At 45.4% G+C, this 20,669-nt stretch overlaps 1 long non-coding RNA gene across 3 annotated transcripts in view; it reads left to right on the top strand.

Moving 5' to 3' along the window:
- Positions 1-19,806, top strand: part of LOC140635911 (uncharacterized) — a 40,505-nt gene extending 20,699 nt beyond the window's left edge. The window contains exons 4-5 of one of the 3 annotated variants that reach the window (XR_012033241.1): positions 15,692-15,858; positions 16,560-19,805. This is a non-coding gene — a long non-coding RNA (uncharacterized lncRNA). Of the gene's footprint in view, positions 1-15,691; positions 15,859-16,559 lie in introns of all 3 variants that reach the window. The other 2 variants (XR_012033239.1, XR_012033240.1) reach the window with 2 other exon arrangements.
- Positions 19,807-20,669: the final 863 nt, after the last annotated feature.

Consider the following 20,669-nt stretch of genomic DNA (forward strand, 5'->3'; position numbering starts at 1 on the left):
GACAAACATGGTCCTTGCCCACATGAAGCCTACAGTCTTGGATTCAGATTGGAACACAGGCTTTAGCAACTGAGTGTGAGAGTTACGACGGGGGCTGGGAGCACCAAGGAGGAGTACCCCGTCACGAGAGGCAGTGCCCCATCTGTCGTTGGGGCCTTGTTTTTTTAAAAAAGATTTTATTTATTCATGAGAGACACAGAGAGAGAGGCAGAGACATAGGCAGAGGAAGAAGCAGGCTTCCTTCAGGGAGCTTGACACGGAACTCGATCCCAGGACCCCAGGATCCTGACCCTAGCTGAAGGCAGACGCTCAACCACTGAGCCACCAGGGGGCCCCACTATTTTATTCTTTAATTACATGTTGAAGTGATAACATTTTGGATAGACTAATTTAAATAAAATACATTGTTAATGATAAGATCACCCATTTCTTTCCACTTTTTTCCAATGTGGCTGCTAGAAAACTTAAGATGGCACAAGTGGCTTGTATTCTTTTGCCATTTTTCTATTGGCTGGCACTGCCTGAAGCAACAAAAGCCATCCAAGCAGAGGCTCAGAGGTGGGTGACAGTTGAGGTGTCTGGGGACAGGAATTGCCAAGCTCAGGGTTTGAGGGAGGGCTGGCGAGAGCTGAGGCTGGAGAGGTCACAGGGCAGCGGCATGAAAGGCCCACAGAGCCCTTTCAAAGCATCATTGATGCAACAGGAAGGATTGTAAGCAGGGACAGGCCTTGAGCAGATTGATGTGCATTAGAAGTCCTCCTCTGGCTTCCTTGTGGAACGTGGAATGAAAAGTGGACGCAAAACCAAAGCTGGGAAGGCAGAAAATTCTAGCAGTGGTCCAGGCAACAGAAGACAGTGGCCGGGCTGGGGAGTTCTTGGTGTGGTGTGAGAGAAGTGGACCACCGATTGGAGTACATTTATTAGAGACACACAGGAGTTGTTTCAGCAAGGAATCCCGCAAGAACCAGTCTCCAGAGTTGGCTTCTGACCGTCATGGGATCCTCAAACCACAGACTGATGGGGCAGGAAGGGAGCGTGGAGGTTACCTGGGTGTTCTTCTTCAGGGGTTCTGATTGATGGGGCCATTTAATCCCAAACCCCCCAAACCAGATGAGATAGGTGCTTTGCTTCCTGGGCTCCAGAGAGGGGAGATTTTCTTCCCCACAGAGGCTTGTTAAAATAGCCGCAGCTTGAGCGCACCCCAGGGAGCAGGCCAGAAAGCCTGTTTGCCCATCTGATGAGCCACGTCCCAGAGGAAGCTCTGGATGCTGCTGTCCCACAAACTATTCAGATTAGTGGCTCTAGGTTCCCTTTCTGCAGAGGTCTGTGCCTTGGCTGATGCTTGGGGATGGGTGGGTGCCGGTTGAGTCTGGGTCCCTGGTGCTGCCTACTTTTCCAGCCCCCAGATAACAGCCCCTGGAGTTTGATGCACTTGACTAAGAAAATTAGACACAGCTTGGCGGCTGCCCTTAACAGTTTCCTGACTGCTGCTCCTATTGCTGATCCTGTTCACTACCCCCAGACGACCCCTGATTCTCGCTTTGTAATGCTGATTCTAATTACTTTCTCCCCTCCCTCAAAAACCTTCCAGGGTTTCCCCCCACCGAGATGGAAGCCAGCACTCCTTAGCAGGCTATTCAAGGCTCCCTACCATCTGGTCCTCTTTCCTTCAGACCTCAAATCCCATTGTTCTTTCCAAGTCTCTAACCCTCTAATGATGCCAACCACCTGCTAGTAGGAGAACACGCTACACCTTGCTTCGTGCTGTTCCTGCCTGCTGTTACCTACCCACCTTCTCTCCCTAGACGTAGTGTGCATATTTTCCAGGGCCTAAGGAAAACTGCTGCCTTCTCGAAGCCTTCTCTTTTGTCTCTGGTTGTAATTAATCCCATCCCCTCTGCTCTTCCGCAGATACCTCTGTTTAGCACTGGTGCTAGCCAGCCTTGTGTTATTATTTCTAGTTGCCGTGTTTTCTCTCCCTTTTATGCTGAGTTCCTTATGGGCAGGGACTCTGCCTTCTTTGTGCTCATAACCTGAGGGTATATAATAAATATTGGCTGAATGACTTTAGGGAGGCCTTGGGATTGATAGTGTCCCACCTTCAGTATTGCCTTGAGACCTGGCAAGGAAGCAGGGCGGGACCAACCAGGGTGAGGTAAGGACTCCAGAGCATACAATTTAAGTTGCTCTCAGTTGCTGGTCGTGTGCTTGCTTGACCCTGGGAGCTAGTACTTCTTAGGTGCCTCACTCGCCTCACCCTCAGCCTTGGCAGAAAGGAAGGATTGGAGTCTTGGGATTCAGAATGAGTCCATCAAGAGGGACAGGCCAGATTCCATGGGGTGTAGTTCCTCCTCTCATGCTGACATGGAGCTGTCTGGACAAGCAAGCCCAACTCATGCCCAAGGGGTCCCCGGAACAATTCCAGAGCCCACTGGTACCAGGAAAATGGCAGGCTGCCAAAAGATGGAAGGGTCTCAGGAATCTGGAATGGCTAACGTTTGGAACACTTTGTAAACAGGCAGAAGGACAGCCCTCACACACAGTCTCTTGAAGGAACAAGGTACCAGCTTGTGGGCTGGGGCGTGGTATCAGAAAATATAGCCTTAGAATACAGAGCTAGGAAAAGCAGAGCCCCTAGCTGTTGACTGGGGTCTAAGGCAAGATCAGGTTTTATGGGACTTGGAGTACTAGCATAACTAGTTAGAACTTATGAGTGGGGCCACGTTTCCATGGGCTGACCTCAGTGAGGCTGGGGTGGGGGTGTGTGGAAGGAACCACATCCTGAGAAAGGGCTACATCCTGGTGGGAATGGGGTCAATGAGGACATTTAGCCCATGATACTGGGAACACTATGCCTTGTACCTGATGGTATCAAAGACGAGTAAGGGGAAGGGGTCACATGAAGCCCAGCACTCAGCTCTTGGCTAAGAAGCCCATCTCTGAGGATGTGAAAGAGTCCAGGTCAACCTGAAGAAAGGGGGTACAGGAAGGGAGAGGGGTGAAACAGAGGCTATTTAAATATGGCTATGATATATCAGGATTGGTTTGAGGAGGGGGCTTTACTGGGCTTTCATGAAGAGCAGCCAACAGATCCAGTTAGAGGGCTCTAGCAGTGGTCCCCTATTACCACGTCATGGACTAGCGGAGTCAGAATACTCAGGGACTCATGTTAAAAGTAGAGTCTTATAAGCTTCAAACCTTGGAGATTCTGGTTCTGCCAGTCTAGAGTCTATTTTAACTGAGCTCTCAGGGGGATATGCAGCCTGATTTGGGAGCCACATTTGGCTGAGAACAAAGTTAAAGGGGCAAAGTGGCTGGCAGGTCATTTGTAGTTAGTACCATGTTTTCCTTTAGGCCTCATTTAAGCCGTGAAATACTTCAGTAAGACTGTCACTGACAGGTAAAGCTGCATATTAAGGGCACAATTCTAAGGCACACTAAATGTTTCCAGCTGTTATACTTCCTTTTCTCTGTATCACCCCCTTTTGGATATCCTAACGCTCATTTTCCTGCTTTGGTGTAGTGGTTCTCGAACTTCAGTATGAAAAAGAACCCCCCCCTCCAGAGGCCTTGATTAAACATACATTCTTGGCCCCCATCCCTAGAGTTTCTGAGTAAGTGGATTTGGGCTGGAGGGTTGGGGGGGGGGGCTTGATTATTGCATTTCTAACAACTTTCCAAGTGATGTTGATGCTCTTGGCCTAGAGAACATATTTGGGAAACACTGATCCAGTGGAATATGCACAATTGAATGCCAGGAGATGAAAGAGAGAAAGGAGGAGAAGAAATATTTGAAGTAATAATGGCCAGGAATTTTCCAAAATTAATGACAGGTGCCAAACCACAGATCCAGGAAGCTCATAATAAGTAGGATAAATATTAAAAAAATGTATACCTGTATGTATTATATTCCATCTGCAGAAAATCAGACATAAAGAGAAAGTATTGAAAGATACCAGAAGGGCAGCTCAGGTGGCTCAGTGGTTTAGTGCCGCCTTCAACCCAGGGAGTGATCCCGGAGACCTGGGATCAAGTCCCACGTCGGGCTCCCTGCATGGAGCCTGCTTCTCCCTCTGCCTGTGTCTCTGCCTCTCTCTCTCTCTCTCTCTGTGTGTGTGTGTTTCTCATGAATGAATAAAATATTTTTAAAAAGTAAAAAAAAAAAAAGATGCCAGAAGGGTGGAAATACCTTTTGTATAGAAGAACAAAGATAAGTATTAAAGTGGAAGTGTCAAAAACCATACAAGCAAGAAAAGAACAGTGAAATAATTAAAGTGCCGAAAGAAGAGAACTCCACCAACCTAGAATTCTACATCCAGTGAAATTATCCTTCACAAGTGAAGGAGAAATGAAGGCATTCTTAGATAAAAGCTGAGGGAATTCATCACCAGTGACTTGCTCTGAGAGACATGTTAAAAGATATTCTCAGAGAGAAGGAAAACGATAAGTCAGAAACTGGATCTCTAACAAGAAAGAAAGAGCATCAGAGAAGGAATAAGTGAAGGTAAAATAAAATCTTTTATTTTTCTTATTCTCAATTGATCCAACAGATAGGTGTTCAGAGTCATGCTAGTGACAGTGCCTGGGGTGATTATAGTATATGACTAAATGAAATGAGCGACAGCAATGTTGTAAGAGGCAGAGGAGGAGTGGGGAATAGTCTGTTAGTAGAAACTCACACTACCTGTGAAGTGACATAGTGATACTTGAAAGTAGACTTATGTGAGTTATAAATATATTTTGCAAACTCTAGAGCAACTGCTAAAAATATTTTTTGAAAGGAAATACAACTGACATGCTAAAGGAGGAGAGAAAACAGAATCCTAGAAAATACTTGGTTAAAACTGAAATGGGGGATCCCTGGGTGGCTCAGCGGTTTAGTGCCTGCCTTCCATTCAGGGTGTGATCCTGGAGTCCCCAGATCGAGTCCCACATCAGGCTCCCTGCATGGAGCCTGCTTCTCCCTCTGCCTGTGACTCTGCCTCTCTCTCTCTCTCTCTCTCTCTCTCAGTCTGTGTCTCTCATGAATAAATAAATAAAATATTAAAAAAAAAACTGAAATGACAGAGGGGCACCAGGATGGCTCAGTTGGTTAAGCATCGGACTCTTGGTTTTGCCTCAGGTCATGATCCCAGGGTCATGAGGTTGAGCCCTGGGTGGGCTATGTGCTCAGTGCTTGACATCCTCTCTTTCTCTCTCTACCCCTCCCCATCTAAAAGAAATACATAAATCTTTTAAAAATAGAAGAAAATAAAAAAGAGAAATGGCAGAAAGAGAAGAGAAGGCAAAACAAGAAACAAAGAACACGTGCAACTATTGGGCAAACAGTTGAAAAAGAGATATATATTAATCCAGACAATCACTTTAAACATAAATGGTCCACATATGGAAATTGAAATACAGAGAATGTCAGGGTGGATACAGAAAAAAAAAAAAACGCAAGAGCCAGCTATGTCATATACAAAAATTCACTTTATGTATAAAGACACAAACAGGTTAAAAGTAAAAGGGTGGAGGACCACCACTCTGGCAAAATCAGTTCTTAGGAAAGAGTATCAGGAATGCATACTTTTAGTGAATTTGTTAAGTGTTCCTTTTCACAGGATTTTCTTCAGCTTAAGCTTCTTATGAAATGAAAGGACTTGTTATCTGTTACAGGAGTTTAAGTGGGAAAGATACAGGTGACCTCGTTGGAACTCCTGAAATGGCCAAATCAAATGCCAAGACTGAATAGGTCAGGTGGTGTGTGTATGTCTGCAGACAGTTACCATGAAGAAGCTAATGGCCGGGTGACTTGTACTGTCTGAGGTCTGCCAAAGAAATGGTTTTGTGAACAGAGCTTCATTTTGCAAGCTAGTTCCTGGGCAGCCTTAATTTTTTTTTGCATTCCTGGAAGGCTTCCAGGTACACCAGAATGAGAAAACACAGGTCAGCACACACCAAGGAGCTGAGAGCAGAAGACAAGCTGGGAGCAATTGACAGCTGGAGGGAGAAAACTCACTGGGGCCATTTTGGATTTGGGTTCTTGGAGGTATTTATGAGCAGGGCACTTGTGACTGTCTCTCCAATATGCAGCTAAGTAGAAAAAGCTATATATATATATATACATATATATATATATACACACACACACACACACACACACAACCATATATACATGGGTTGCTCTGTGGCATCTGATATGAAACATCTGATTGTTGTTTTGTATCGATGTTCAGGTGTTAAGTATTCTGGAATTTCAACAGGTAAATATTGATGCGTTTATGTTAGAGATTCTCAAATAATGCACTGAAAAGGATTAGTTTTATGAAATATGAAGAAATGCTTTATATGTTGTGCTTGAGTGTGTATATGCTGTGGGAAGGGAGTTTGGGGAAAGCCAGGTTTTGAAATGTCAGGTTAAATCAAGTGAGCGGGCTTCTTTGACACAAACATGCAATTTAATATGGGCAAACGTGCAATGGGAGTCTCGACAGGCAAGGTGGGGAACTGTACTGTGGTGTGCAGTACTTCCCAAACTTATTTAAAGGAGCTCTCTTTCTTCCCCTCATCGAATGCCCGTATCAGAGTCAAATAATCTCAGATGGGTCACTTAACCAGAGTAAGGTTTCTATTTTAAGTAAACGAAACCCAAAAGTAGGCAGTCCAAGGGACTGTGACCTTGTGATATCATCTGGAATCCAGGCTTCTTTTATTTCTCTGCTCTACTATCCTTAGCTCATTATTTCTGTCCTCAAAGTCTCTACATGGATCCAGGTGACCAATAATGTGTGGCCGTCGCACCTTTGTTTCAGTCCAGAGGTTGGAGGAAGAGGCGAAGGGCATCATAGATAAGCCCCCTTGGTGAGCATCTCCCCCCTCTTATGGAGATTTCCTGGAAGTTCCATCCCCTGACTCTGAGCGACATCTCATTGGTCGCATGTAGCTGCCACAGAGGTCCACAAATACAAATTTAGAGCTGGTCACATGGCTGCCCTAATTAAATCAGAGTTTTATAAAAAGAAAGAATATCAGGTAGACAAATAGTCTCTGCACACATATCCAATTGAACATTCCTCAGGCCAAGTTTGGGAAGTATTGATGGGTGTTATTTTCCCGCTGGTCTCCGGTGCTTTGACTTACCCACGTACTACATGGTCTTGGTTGTTTGCTATGTCTCTCTCTCTCTCTCTGCGTACCTTTGTCTCTCTTCCTCACACCTACGTATATACAGAATTACACATATAAGTCATGGATTATCCATAGAATGCAAAAGACTGACAGACTGTCAGAGCAAAAACAAGTTTTAGATACGGTCTAGCTTGGTGGTTCTCAACCCTGGTCTCACTTTAGACTCTCTTGCGGAAACTTATAAAAAATATCTATGTCAGGGTGGCTGAGCCTGGGTGGCTCAGTCGGTTAAGCATCTGCTTTCAGTTCAGTCATGATCCTGGGATACCGGAATCGAGCCCTGCATCAGGTTCCCTGCTTGGCGAGGAGTCTACTTCTCTCTCTTCCTCTGCTGCTCCCTCTACTCATGCTCTCTCTCTCACTCACACGCTCTCTAAAATAGATAGATAAAATATTGAAAAAATATCTATGGCAGAGCCCTCCCAGTTTGAATGTAATCTTTGGGGGTAATGACCAGATAATCATCTTAGCTTCTGTCCTAAAGTTTCCCAGTTGATTCTAATCTGCAGCCAGGGTGGAAAGCCTCTGGTCTAGACCAGCTTCATTGTTTTATGGGGAAATTATCTGTGAAATTATTTCTTTCATGTCTGTTTCCCCTAGTAGACTACAAAACCTATGAGAGCAGAAATAGTGTCCATTATGTCGTCACAGCATTCATCCCCACACCAGTTAGCACCACACTGGCACAAAGTTGAATGAATGAATGAACTAATCCATCAATGAGTAAACCAAGGCCCCCCAGCAAGTGCAAGGCCATACAGCAAATACCCATACAGCAGAACCAAGATTAGAACTTTTGTCTCTCGACCCCGTGTTCAGGGCTCCTCCAGTTATCTCAAGACTTCCATAGTCAGATGGCCAGACCTTGGATCGCTTTACTCCAGGACTGATGTATGTGCTCTTTTGTTTCTGCAGCATTTATTGTAGGCTGTTGTAATTATTTTTGAGTCTCAGGTTAAGAACTGTATCTTATTTCGTCAAGCATCGCCAACCACCCACCATGCCTGGCTCACAACAATGACTGATGATAAAAGAGAACTGGTGGTGGGGTGTGGGGAGGGAAGGGGGAAAAAAGAAAAAAAAAAGAAATAAAAGGAAAGCCCATGCAAGTTCAGTAGTTCTGAACACCTCACCTTCCTTTCAGGCTATCCCTTGCCAAAGGCCACTTTTCCATTTTCAATTCTCCCCTACCAGGCCCTAAACCCAGATTCTCCATCTTCTCTAGCCAGTTGCTCAAGTTGAGTGACCTGTCTTGTTGAAAGTTTCTGAAAACAAATTCCCAGTATTAATGACTGATCAGGTTCGATGGAACATGCCTTCTTGGTATGTTTGTATATTGACTAGGGGTTAGCCAGGATGCTGACCCAAAAGAAGAAAAGTCTAATTGGACTTGGACTTGGAGCACGGGTTGTCATGTAGCCCCCACGGTGAGTGGTATAAGAAACCAGGCTTTCAACCCTGGCTGCAGATTAGAATCAACTGGGAAACTTTAGGACAGAAGCTAAGATGATTATCTGGACATTACCCCTAAATTTTAAGTATAAGAGCACAAAACTACGGGGCAATTTGGAGGTATAAACAGGGTGGCCTTCCTGGAGGGATATTCTCTAGTCAACCAGAGGAAGGCAGCTAGGTGTTCAACTTTGAGAAGGGTGCCTGGCAGGCACCCCTGGGGGGCAAGTTCTTGAGTTTGCCTTAGTTGGAGGTCTACTTGGAGCACGGGGTTGTCATGTAGCCCCACGATGAGTTCATGTCCCTGAGATGCTGCTGCAGGGCAGGGAGTGGGGGGGTGGGGGGAGGCTCGGCCGCAGAGGCTGGGCCCCATTCCTGTCAAGGAAGAAGGGAATGCATTTCTGTGGCTGAGGTGGAGCTCTTAATAAACGTTAACTCTCTTTCCTCTCTCTGCGGGGATTGCTCAGCCAGCAGCCCCAGAGGGAACAATTAGGTTGTTTATCCAAACCTCAGCCACTTTGCTATGTAATTGATTTTTCATTGAGTGTATTTAGGAAATGGTTATTTACATGAATGCAGGCACACCAGGGACGGAGCTGCATCTGATCATAGGAAATGGGAGGGAATCTGGATCAAAGTCTGGAATCCAGGAGGAGGGAGGGTGGGCTTCGGAGGCCTACGCCCGCTGACATTCTGACTCTGCTCCTGACTGTACATGTTTGAGCAAATTATTAGCCCCCTGAGTCTCGGTTTCCCCATTTGAAAAGGGGGGTAAATTTAGTCCCTAGTAGGGTTGCTCTGAACGTTAAGTTAATGCTAGGAGCTGGGCTTGCTCCATCCTTTAGATCAGTAAAATGCCATTACTGTCATTAGTATTACTACTCTTACTACCGTTACTGCTCATGCCAGGGAAAGTTCCCTTCCTTCCCTTAGTTCACGGCCGCCTGTCACCCCATCTCAGTGCTGCTCGGCGGCATTAAGTCCCACTTCTTCCCATCGCCTTCCCTGACAGCTCCAGTCTAGTTACTCCCACCGCTCATGAACATCTGTGAGATGGAGTCTATAGCATGGATTTTAAGCCTTAGTTAGCACAACAGGGTTTTCTTTCCTTTTTTTCCTGTCTAGACCAGAGATTGGCAAGCTGGATTGTCCAGATCTGGCCCATGCACTGTTTTTGTATGGCCTGTGAGTTGAGAATAGTTTCCACATTTTTAAATGGTCGGAAAAAAAAAAAAAAAGAACAATATTTTGTGACGCACAAAAAAATATTTTGTGACCCATGGACATGTTAGGATATTTAAGTGCTAGCGTCCATAAATAAAGTTTTATTGGAATACAGTCGTAGCCATTCCTTGGTACATTCTCTATGGCTCCCTTCAGGCACAGTGGCAAAGCTGAGTAGTTAAGGGCAGAGATTGGATGACCTGGAGAACTCAAAATATTGCCCATCTGGTCCTTTATAGGGAATTCGCTGAGCCCTGGACTATGAGCTTCTTACAGGTGGGCAGTGTGTGCCATTCTTGGCTCAATCTCCAGGGAGCTTGTCACCCAGCCCTGCAGGTGGCTGATGGCAATAACTCAGTCTTGCCACAAGGGGGTTCTTGTCTGTCCTTCTTCAGCTCCCCTGTTGAGGCACCCAGGAGAGGATGATTTGTACAGCAGGTGTGTGTGATGAGCTGTTCCCTGGAGGCTACAAGGTCCTTAAGGGCAGAGAGACCAGTTCTTACTACAGAGCCCAGAGAAGGAAATGAGTGTTAAAGGCACTTTGCATGCTTTAATCTTTTTTTTTTTAAGATTTTATTTATTCATGAGAGACACACAGAGAGGCAGAGACATAGGCAGAGGGAGAAGCAGGCTCCCCATGGGGAGCCCAATGTTGGACTTGATCCCAGGACTCTGGGATCATGACCTGAGCTGAAGGCAGACGCTCAACCACGGAGCCACCCAGGCGCCCTGCAAGCTTTAATCTTACTTAATGCTCATTCATTCATTCATTCAATCATTCATTCAACACATTTTTATCAAGTGCCTACCACTGGCTGGGCACTGTTCTGGGCATGGGAATGCAGCTGGAGCTACACAGATGAAACTTTTTTTTTCTGCTATCATGGGGTTTATGTTTTGTATTAGAGTGGGGTAGACGTTCCAAAACAATAAGTAAGCACAACATACTGCAATATATTGCATGATAGGTGGGATTAAGTGGGAAAAATAAAACAGGAATGGGGGACAGTATTCTCCAGCATTTTATTTTAGGTGGAAAGAGCATAGAAATCTTAAATAGGGAGGTCAGAGGAGATCTCTTTGGAAAGGTCACTTGAACAAAGACAGAGGGTGTGAACCATGTGGACATTTGGGAAAAAAGATATTATAGGCAGCGACAACAGCAAGTGCAAAGGCCCTGTGGTGGAAGAGTGCTTGGTGTGTCCGAGGAACAACAGAAAGAGCAGTGTGGCCAGAGCCAGGACGGGGAGGAGAAAGTAGTAGGAGAAGAGGGTAGAGTGATAAGGAGGGAAGGGAACAGGGGAAGGAGCTAAATTATGAAAACTGTTTCATGTCACTGTGAGCGCTTTAGCTTTTCACTCTGAGATGGGAAGTCACTGGACCGCTTTGAACATGAGATTGAAGGTACTTGATTTTTATTTTAAAGCAACAGCTGTGTGAGGTAGGTGTTACCGGTCTTCATTCCACAGAGAAGAGAAATCGCAATTGGGAAAAGCCAGGTGGTGCAAGAGGTAGTCAGAGGCGGAGGTAGGATTTGAACCTTGGCTTGGCCAGTCTCTGCACTACCCTCCGCCTGCCTGGCTCAATAACCTCTTATTCAACGGATTTCAAGGACCTCCCGGGGCCTGGGCCGTAGAATGAGCTGCAGGGTCCCACACATGGCTCCATCTGCTGGCCCTGCCTCGGTGCTGGGACCAGTTAGGACCACGGTCTAGGGACTGTCCAGCTGGACCTTCTGTTTTCTTTAAACTTGCACCAGCCACGCAGTGGCCGAATGACAAACATTAATCAGAGTATGAGGCAACGACTTAATTAGCTCCTAATGGTCACATACTGCCAATTAAACACCTTGATGACTAGTTTACTCTGGAGCTTAATTAGGTACTTCCAAATAAACCTAGCCCTGTGCCACCACCTGTCAGTTTAGGAGCCAACCGCGTTCTTGGATGGGCCCGTTCTTCCTTGGGAGCTGGTCTGCATGGAGAAGCGAAATCGGATATTGGCCTCCGTCGAGAGGATTTCATGGTCCTGTTGTGTGTGTAGGACTCAGGGAAGATCACCACGCCGGCCGTAGCTCCCTCCCTGCCTGCGTTCCCTGTGATCCCTCTGGCAACAGGGACCTTTGGCTGAGGGGCCCTTGAGAGAGGGCACTGTGTGGAGTCTCACTCTGCAGCCCTGTCTGCTGCTTCCACACAGGCTGTCCTCCTAACAGTGGCGGAATTGCACTGCTATGATTGAGGAGCCAGGGTTGAAGAGCATCACAGGAGGGAAGGCTTCAGGCTCCCGCCAACTCCGAATGTGTTCGCAGAACCCGAAACTGCTGGAGACACCAGGACGGTGTCCAATGGAGAGGCGATGATGCCTGGGGGGTGCATGGTGCTCATCAGTGATCTGAGCACTGAGAGAGGGGTAGATTTTTTTTCTCCAAGGAACATTGACAAGTGTGCACATTTCCTAGGGATGCTGCTCAGCTTGGTAAAAGGGCCTGGGGATCAAATCAGTGAAGGAATACGTGAGAAAAATGCAAATGCAAATCCTTAGTCTGGGGCCTAGGCAATGCTTGGAACTGGGCACCAGGTAAGGTACCATATTCAAACTATGAAGAGCTGCCATAGTCAGAGGGCGGAAGCATATTGCACGTTGCCCCGGGGGACAGTACAAATGTCCAACATAAATGGTTCCACAGTCCACATTTTTTTAAAAGATTTATTTATTTATTTATTCATGAGAGACACACAGAGAGAGAAAGGGGCAGAGACATAGGCAGAGGGAGAAGCAGGCTCCCTACAGGAAGACTGATGTGGGACTCGATCCCAGATCCTGGGATCACAACCTGAGCCGAAGGCAGCCACCCAACCACTGAGCCACCCAGGCGTCCCTACAGCCCATATTTTCTACCATTATGTTTTCTGGAGGGCAGGGTAGTGGTTAGCTGGGTTTACAACCCTTACTACTCTTCCGCTCCATAGCTGGAGTCATTTCTTCTCAACTTGTAGCCTGTAGCCACTTGAAAACATGACTGTAGAGGTCTTTGACCCTTCCCCCATCAAGAGGTGGGGTCTGTGCCCTCTCTCTTTGACTCTAAGGCTCTGGGACTCCTTCACCGATAGATTATAAGGGAAGTGACAACGTGCCAGCTCCTGGGCCCAGGTGTTCAGGAACTGGAAACTTTCCCTTTGTGTCTCTTGGGTTGCTCCCTCTTGAAATCCAGCCACCCTACTGCAAGGAAGCAGGCAGGCATGTGGATGGCCACGTTTAGATGTTCCAGCTGACAGTTCCAGCTGGGGCCCACCAACAGCTGGCATCCACTACCAGGCACATGGAGCGAGCCTTTGAATGATCCTTTGCACACAGTCAAGATGAACTGTCTCCACCAAACCCTGTCCAAGCTGCATATTTATGAGCTAAATAAGGGATCATTATTGTTTTCAGTCCTGCCTTTGGGGTGGCTTGTTCGATAACGGGAACACAGGCCAGGACAGGCTCCCAATCCTCAGAAGCAGTCCTAACTAGAATGTCAGGTACTCCCACCTCTGCTATGACCTGGGCTCATCATCTGGGCATTGCAGGGGCTCAGCATCTGTTGAATGAAAGAATCACTCTACATTCCAGTCATGAAAACTGAACCTGTGCCTTAGCCTGACCTCCGTTCTTCCTTTAGCAACCCCAGATTGGTGTATTTTTTAAGCCCCGATTTTAACAATAGTGGGGCCCTTTGCTAAATGTAATCTGAAGGTATTGCAAATCTATTTAAAAAACTTGAGTGTAGAGCTGCTCTGGGTGAAGCAGGGAGGGGCCTCTCAGCCTGGCCGCTGGCCTCCCGTCAGCACCTCAAGACGTCTCTGAGAAGCTTGGCTTCTGTGGAGCTCAAGGGGAAGCCACCATCCTCATTCATCTTTGTATCCTCTGCCTTTGGTCCTACTCTTGAGTTTCGTCCTGACCACGTTAGTCTCCTGAGGTGACACGGGGAGGGGGTGGGGAGGCGGGTTGAAACTGAACCATTGTAAGTGGTAACAGAGGTCTTGTCCTTGAAGAGTCCTGGTGAGCTTTCTGGGAGATGAAGTTCTCACATCTCAGCAGATGAAAGAGGAGATGCAGCAGGGCCTGCATTTGGGGGTGGGAGGCTGGGCTGGCTGCGGACCGCCTTGCTGCCTGAGGGCAGGGCAGGGGGAGAGGGATTCTGTGCAGGTGGACGATGGTGGCACTTTGGGAAGAGGGTCAGGAGCACTTGCATTTGGACTGAAGCTGAGACAGTGGGAGCTGTGCCCTGCAGGGAAAGTTGGGTGCTCACCAGATCCAGGGGGAGGTAGTTAGGCATGAACATGGGTTTGGAAGGTGGAGAGGTGCCAAAAAATGAGGCCAGAAGGCATAAAGACATTGAAGAGGGACCAGATAAAGGTATGTGGGGAGGGGGGAGGACAGGCAAAGACAGAGCCAGGGCTCATGGAAAGGCACTGGGTAAGGAAGCTTGCTCCTGTTGAAAGGGCCTGAAGAATAGATGTGTGGGAAGGAGAAAGTGGGAGGAGTCCAGTGAAGGCACTGGGCTTCCTGAAGATTCTAAGGGAAGTTCTCAGTTTCCTCCGACACTACGGTAGTGGTGGTGGGGTGGGGGGGAGGTGTCCTGTGGCCCATTGGTGTAATGTAGTAGGAAGAGCATTGTCTAGGAGTCAGGAGGTCTAGCTTCTTGCTTGATTTTGCCACTGGTGATGAGTCAGTTTTCTGGGCCTTTCGTTTGCTTATCTATGAAATGAGAGAGTTGGTTTGTCATTGGTTTGCCAAGTCCCTTTCATTTCTGGAAATGGTGTTATTCAAGTCAATAGCACAAGTGGCTCAGGCACAGCACTGGGCTCCAGAGGCGCAGTGGGCAGATGCCCTGCCTTCGTGGGGCTTGCACTGTGGTGAGAAAGGGGCCCCTTCTACAGGTGGCAGGGCTGCAACATGAAAGCACATGAAAGCGCTGATTCTTTTGCTAGACCCGGTTCGAACTTAGGGTGAAGCAGTAAAGAGAACCGGGAAACCCCCAAAATGGGGGCCAAAGGAAGAACCAATTGATTGGGAGGCTAAAGAAGGAGGTCTGGGAGGGTGTGTTCAAGGCCTCATGGCCAAGTCACGAAGCACGCAGGTGAATATATTGTGTACTTGGCTCAATCTGTACCAGGGCCTGCTCTGGATGCTCCAGGCCCTGCGCTGAGCCAAGGAGTGTAGGAAAAGCGCCCCAGAGCCCTCCTCCAGGAATATGGGGAAGTGGCGCTCAAATCCGTTTCATTCCTTTGAGGCATGCATTTATTTTTTAAAAAGTGTTTATTTTCAATGCTAAACGATAAAAGCCAGAGAAAGACAAATGCCATATGATTTCACTCCTATGTGGAATTTAAGAAACCAAAGAAATGAACAAAGCGGGAAAAAAGAGACAAATCCCAAAACAGACTCTTCACTATGGAGAATAAATGGATGGTGATCAGAGGGGAGGTGACTGGGGGCTGGAGAAAACAGGTGATGGGGGTCAGGCGTGCACTTGTGGTGATGAGCACTGAGTAACGTGTGAAACTGTTGGATCATCATATGGTACCCTGGAAACTAACATGGCCCCGTAGGTTGACTCCACTGTAGGTTAGCTAATTTTTAGAATTAAGAAAAATATTTTCCTTTTAGAAAACTTAGAAAATTCAAAAGCCAAATGATTTATAAGGTCTGCAGACAGTTAACAAACGATACACCCTTGGTCTCTCTGACTCTTTGTCTTTCTCTCTTCCAACACACAAACATACACACAATTATATTAGACTATTTTGTGCTTTTCTCACTTGGCAATGTTTATGAATGTCTCTCCTTGTCCATAAATAAGGATCGACATTGACAGCAGACAGCCAGGTCTCCGAGATGGCATCAAGCATGCCAGTGAAGATGAAACTCAGGATGACAACACAAGGGAGCTGCCAAGCTGGATGCCGATGTGGAATTCCGCCCCTCAGGGCACTGTTGGAGCATTTCAAAGAGGTTACTTGCTACTGGGTATTTCCTTTTTTTTTTTTTTTTTTGGGTATTTCAACCTGTATGTCAGTGTGAAGAGATGGATCATTCCTGGGGTTTCTATGGTGCTGGCTTATGTGCCTCTCAACTATGGCTTTTCATACACCAAACTCACACATGTGCAGCCACACACCTACCACTGTGGAGGATGCACTCTGTAATCCTGATCACCTTTGCCTGGCACCCCTGAATCCTTTCATCACCTAATTGAGAACTAACACCCAATAAAAGATGACTAGTTAAAAAAAAAATTTATATATATATATATATATACATATATATATATATATCAACATCATCATTTTTAATGGCTTCCCAGTAATTTTCTTGTGTGAGCATAACAAGTTATTAGATAATTCCTGTTGTTTGAACTCAGAATTCTTTCCTTTGCTCTTATAAACAGTGCTTTAATGAAAATAGTCTTATGCATAGATCTTCGCACACTTCCCTAATTACTTCCTTGAATATGATGATCGCTCCAGCTTCTGGTGGGCATGACTGTATTTGTCTCTGGGAAATTTGTTCCCATTCATTCCCAGTAGCAGCATGTGGATGTGCATTTCCCACGCTCTTGCCAACACCAGGCATTGTTACTCTTCTTAATCATCTGAAAAGTAAAGAGGGCATACCATCATTTGAAGTCACATTTTTTAAAAAAGAGTTTATTTATTTATTTGATACAGAGAGACCAAGAGAGAGCACAAGTAGGCAGAGGGGCGGACAGAGGGAGAAGAAGAAGTGGGCTCCTCGCTGAGCAGGGAGCCCGACGTGGGGCTTGATCCCAGGACCCCGAGATCATGACCTGAGCTGAAGACAGAAGCTTAACAGACTGAGCCACCCAGGCCCCCTTGAGTCATATTTCTTTTGTGACCATTGAGGTTTGAACACTGGTTATGTTTTTATTGTATTTGCATTTCGTCTTCTGTGATTTGCTTTTCCATATCATCTTGTGGTCCCCCCGACGCCACGGTGTGTGCATGAGTTTCCCAGGGCTGCCGTAGCACAGAACTACTGCATGGCTTAAAACAACAGAAATTTATTCTCTCATAGTTCTGGAGGTGGGAAGCCTGAAATTAAAGCAGGAAGGTCACATTCACAGGGGGGTCGAATGTGAATATTTCTTTTTTTTTTTTCTGGGGTGGAGGGGCAGGGAGACACAATTAAACCTACTACAGCGTGCTTGTCTTTTCTTTAGTAGTTTGTAACCACTTTATGCTTCAACTTTTCACTCTTCAGACTGGCACCTGCCCCTCTGTTTGGTTAGAGCGGGACAGAGATTAGACTGAACCTGAGGCAGGTAGGATCTTACACCCAGCTACCTTGGGAGTCATGAGACCCATGGGTCTCAGGAGTTCCTGCATTAAGCCTTTCTTCCTGGAGAAGCTAAGTGACAGAGGAAGAAAGAAAAGAGCTATCTTCCTGGCACTGCTGTGAGTGACTACTGGCAGCTCTTCCAGGAGCAGTCCTTGAAACCACTGGTCAGGTGGATGATGATCAGGATGGGATCAGACTGAGCCACCAATGACAGTCTCTGAATGATGAATGACCACTGGGAAGGGTGTCATTTGGCTTCATTGGAACTTTCTGGGCTTATATGAGGCTGTTTGGCTAATGTTCGTTTGTTAAAACATGATTTATCCTTCTTCCTGCTTCTCAAGCACTCAAGTGTTTCAATAGCAGCTTAGCCTTTGAACTTATAGTTTCCTTGCACCTGCATGGATCATGCTCATCATAGGAAGCAGAACTATTACAAGCTAAGAAGACTCTGTTCTCCCAGGCCTCTGCAGGGGCCTTTCCTAGTCCGGTAGGAGGATAGAGAAGAATTGGCTTCAATTTCCAGATTAGTTAAACTGGAACAGTAGTCCAGCGGCAAGTTTCACTGGAACCCCAATCTGGAGCCTTCTCTTTTACAACCTCACCTCTGAGGAGTGGCTCTGCAGAGTCAAGAACAAGGCAAAACTCCTGAGAGCCTCTGAGTCTCTGAGTGGGGAGGGCTTTTTTCCAAGATGGTAAGGAGGTGGTGTGCCAGTAGGTCTGTTCGACAATGAGCCTGAGGCAATAAGCAGTGTGGCAGCTCAACTTTTATCTTTCTCATTGGGATGGTAAGTAGTGAGTGATGTCAGGGCCAGGAGAGGCAGTGAAGGTGGAGAAAATTGCAGCGTGCCCACCACCATACACTCCTGCTCAGGGAGGACTGTGAGCATCAATACAAATGGCTTCCAGAAGCTGAAAGCTTATCAGTGGAAAAGTGCTGGGGACTCTTGAATTTAGGAGAAAATATAGACCTGCTTTTGAATCCCAGCTCTGCAAGTTGCTAGCTAAGTAGCATGAGTTAATTCTCTTAATCTCTTTTAAGTTTCAGTTTATTTTTTGTAAAAGTAAGATAATATTTTCACAAGTTGTTTACCAGTAAAATAAAGTAATGTTGAAGAAAAGCCCATCAGAGGGTCTGGCACATATCTTACCGTATACAAAAATCAGCTCAAAATGGATTAGACTTGAATGTAAGACTGGAAACCATAAAATTCCCAGAAGAAAACATAGGCAAGAAACTCTTGGACATCAGCATTAGCAACAGTTTTCTGGAATTGTCTCCCCAGACAAGAAAGACAAAAGCACAAATAAACAATTGGGATTGAATCAAACTAAAATGTTTTTGCTTAGTGAAAGAAAAACTGTCAACAAAATACAAAGACAAACTACTGAATGGGAGAAGATATTTGCAAACCATCTATCCAATGAAAGATTCATATCCAAAATATATAAAGAATTCATAAAACTCAATACCAAAAAGACAAAGAATTAAATTAAATTCTGACTAGACATTTTTCCAGAGAAGACATACCAGTGGCCAACAAACTAATACATACAAATGTTCAACATCACTAATCATCAGGGAAATAAAAATAAAAACCACAGTGAGGTATCACTTTGCACCTGTCAGAGTGGCTAGTATCAAAAAGACAAGAAACAGCAAGTGTTGGTGAGAAGGTGGAGAAAAGAGAACCCCGATACATTGTGGTGGGAATGTAAATTGGCTCAGCAACTATAGACAACAGTAGAGTTTCCTCCAAAAATTAAAAATAGAGCTACCATATGATCCAGCGATTCCACTGCTGAGTATCTATCTGAAGAAAACGAAAACACGAATTCAAAAAGACATATGCACCCCTATGTTAATTGCAGCATTATTTACAATAGCAAAGATAGGGAAGCAATCTAAGTGTCCATCGGTAGACGCGTGGATAGAGAAGATGTGGTGTATGTATACAGTGGAATATTACTCTGCCATAAAAAGGAATGAAATCTTGTCATTTGTGACAACACGGGCGGATCTTGAGTGTATTATGGTAAATAAAATAAGTAAGACAGAGAGAGACACAAATACCACATGATTTCACTTACATGTGGAATAAAGCATAACAAAAAAATAAAATGAAATAAAACCCAGGCTCACAGATACAGAGAATAGGCTGGTGGTTGCCAGTTGGGGTGGGGAAGAGGATTAAGAAGTATAAAACTCAAGTTATAAAGTAAATAAGTCATGGGAATGTAATCTAAAGTATGGGGAATACGGTCTATAGCATTGTATTAACTTTGTAAAGGTGACAGGTGGTAACTAGACTTATTGTGGTGACTATTTCTCCATGTATACAAATGTCAAATCACTATGCTGTATACCTGAAACTAATATAATATTGTATATCAGTTATATCTCAGTAATAAAAAAAAAGAAACAGTCTTTTGAAGGATTAGGCATTTTCATCACCAGGGGGAATGAGATACCACAAGGACTACTTCGGTCTTCTTCCCAGGGGGTTCATAACTCCATAGACTAAGACTCTGGTTATGTGTATGGGGCAAGGGACATTATGCTTTGTGTGATTGAATGTGTGATTCATTTGACACTGAGAATAAAACCCGGTTGAATAATAAGAAAATACAAGCCTCAGAGGATATGAGAGAAAGCCTTGAAATCATTGTCAAATCATAAATTAACACCCATAACAAGAGTTGAAATTTACCCTGAATTTAGGACACACTGTTTTCATTTTTTTCTACTGAGTTTAAATGCTTCCCATAAATCCCAAATATCTAGGGGCTGTAAAGATGATTAAACACCTGAAATGTAGTTCCCTGGGACATAAGAAGAAAAATATTAAGCACTTTCTTAAAGTCTGTGAGTGAGGACTGAGTTATGGTCTTTTTGAATAGTGAGACTTGTGCCTTTTCCACTGAGGTCAAAAGGAAGTAAAGAGAAAGGAAATCAATAGGAAAATGAGTCTTACACTTGAATCATTATTTTCTTCTTCCACCAGGCACCTGCTATTTGTTTGTATAAGTTAACAGTAAAGTAGTTTAAAATGTACTAAAACCTTGAAAGAGAGTGCGGGGGCAGTAGCCTGAGCGGAAAGATTCTTGCTCCTTCATCATTCTGCCCCCTTGGTGCCCCCTCCACCATCCTTTCATCCATCAGTGGAGCATGACTCATGCCTTAATGCTGCTGTGACATTACATATTTATATGGTGATTCATCTTTTAAGAGAGTCTGTGCCTAGCCTTGCAAATTGTTCTGCCGTCCACATTCTATCAGATGTGGTTGCTATCGCCACCAATACCGAACCATGACATCCCCATTGCCCAGAAATACTATGCTGGTTGTCCTCCCACTTGCAATGCGTGAGTCCTCGCCTACAGTTTGAGATCCTTAATCATGAGGCAGATGGTCAAGTCAGTAAGTATTCAATGAGCACCGATTCTCAGATCCTACTCTTTGATGTGTGAGGCACGTT

The sequence above is a fragment of the Canis lupus genome, chromosome 6 (assembly GCF_048164855.1).
Source record: "Canis lupus baileyi chromosome 6, mCanLup2.hap1, whole genome shotgun sequence".
In the NCBI taxonomy this organism is placed as follows: Eukaryota; Metazoa; Chordata; class Mammalia; order Carnivora; family Canidae; genus Canis; species Canis lupus.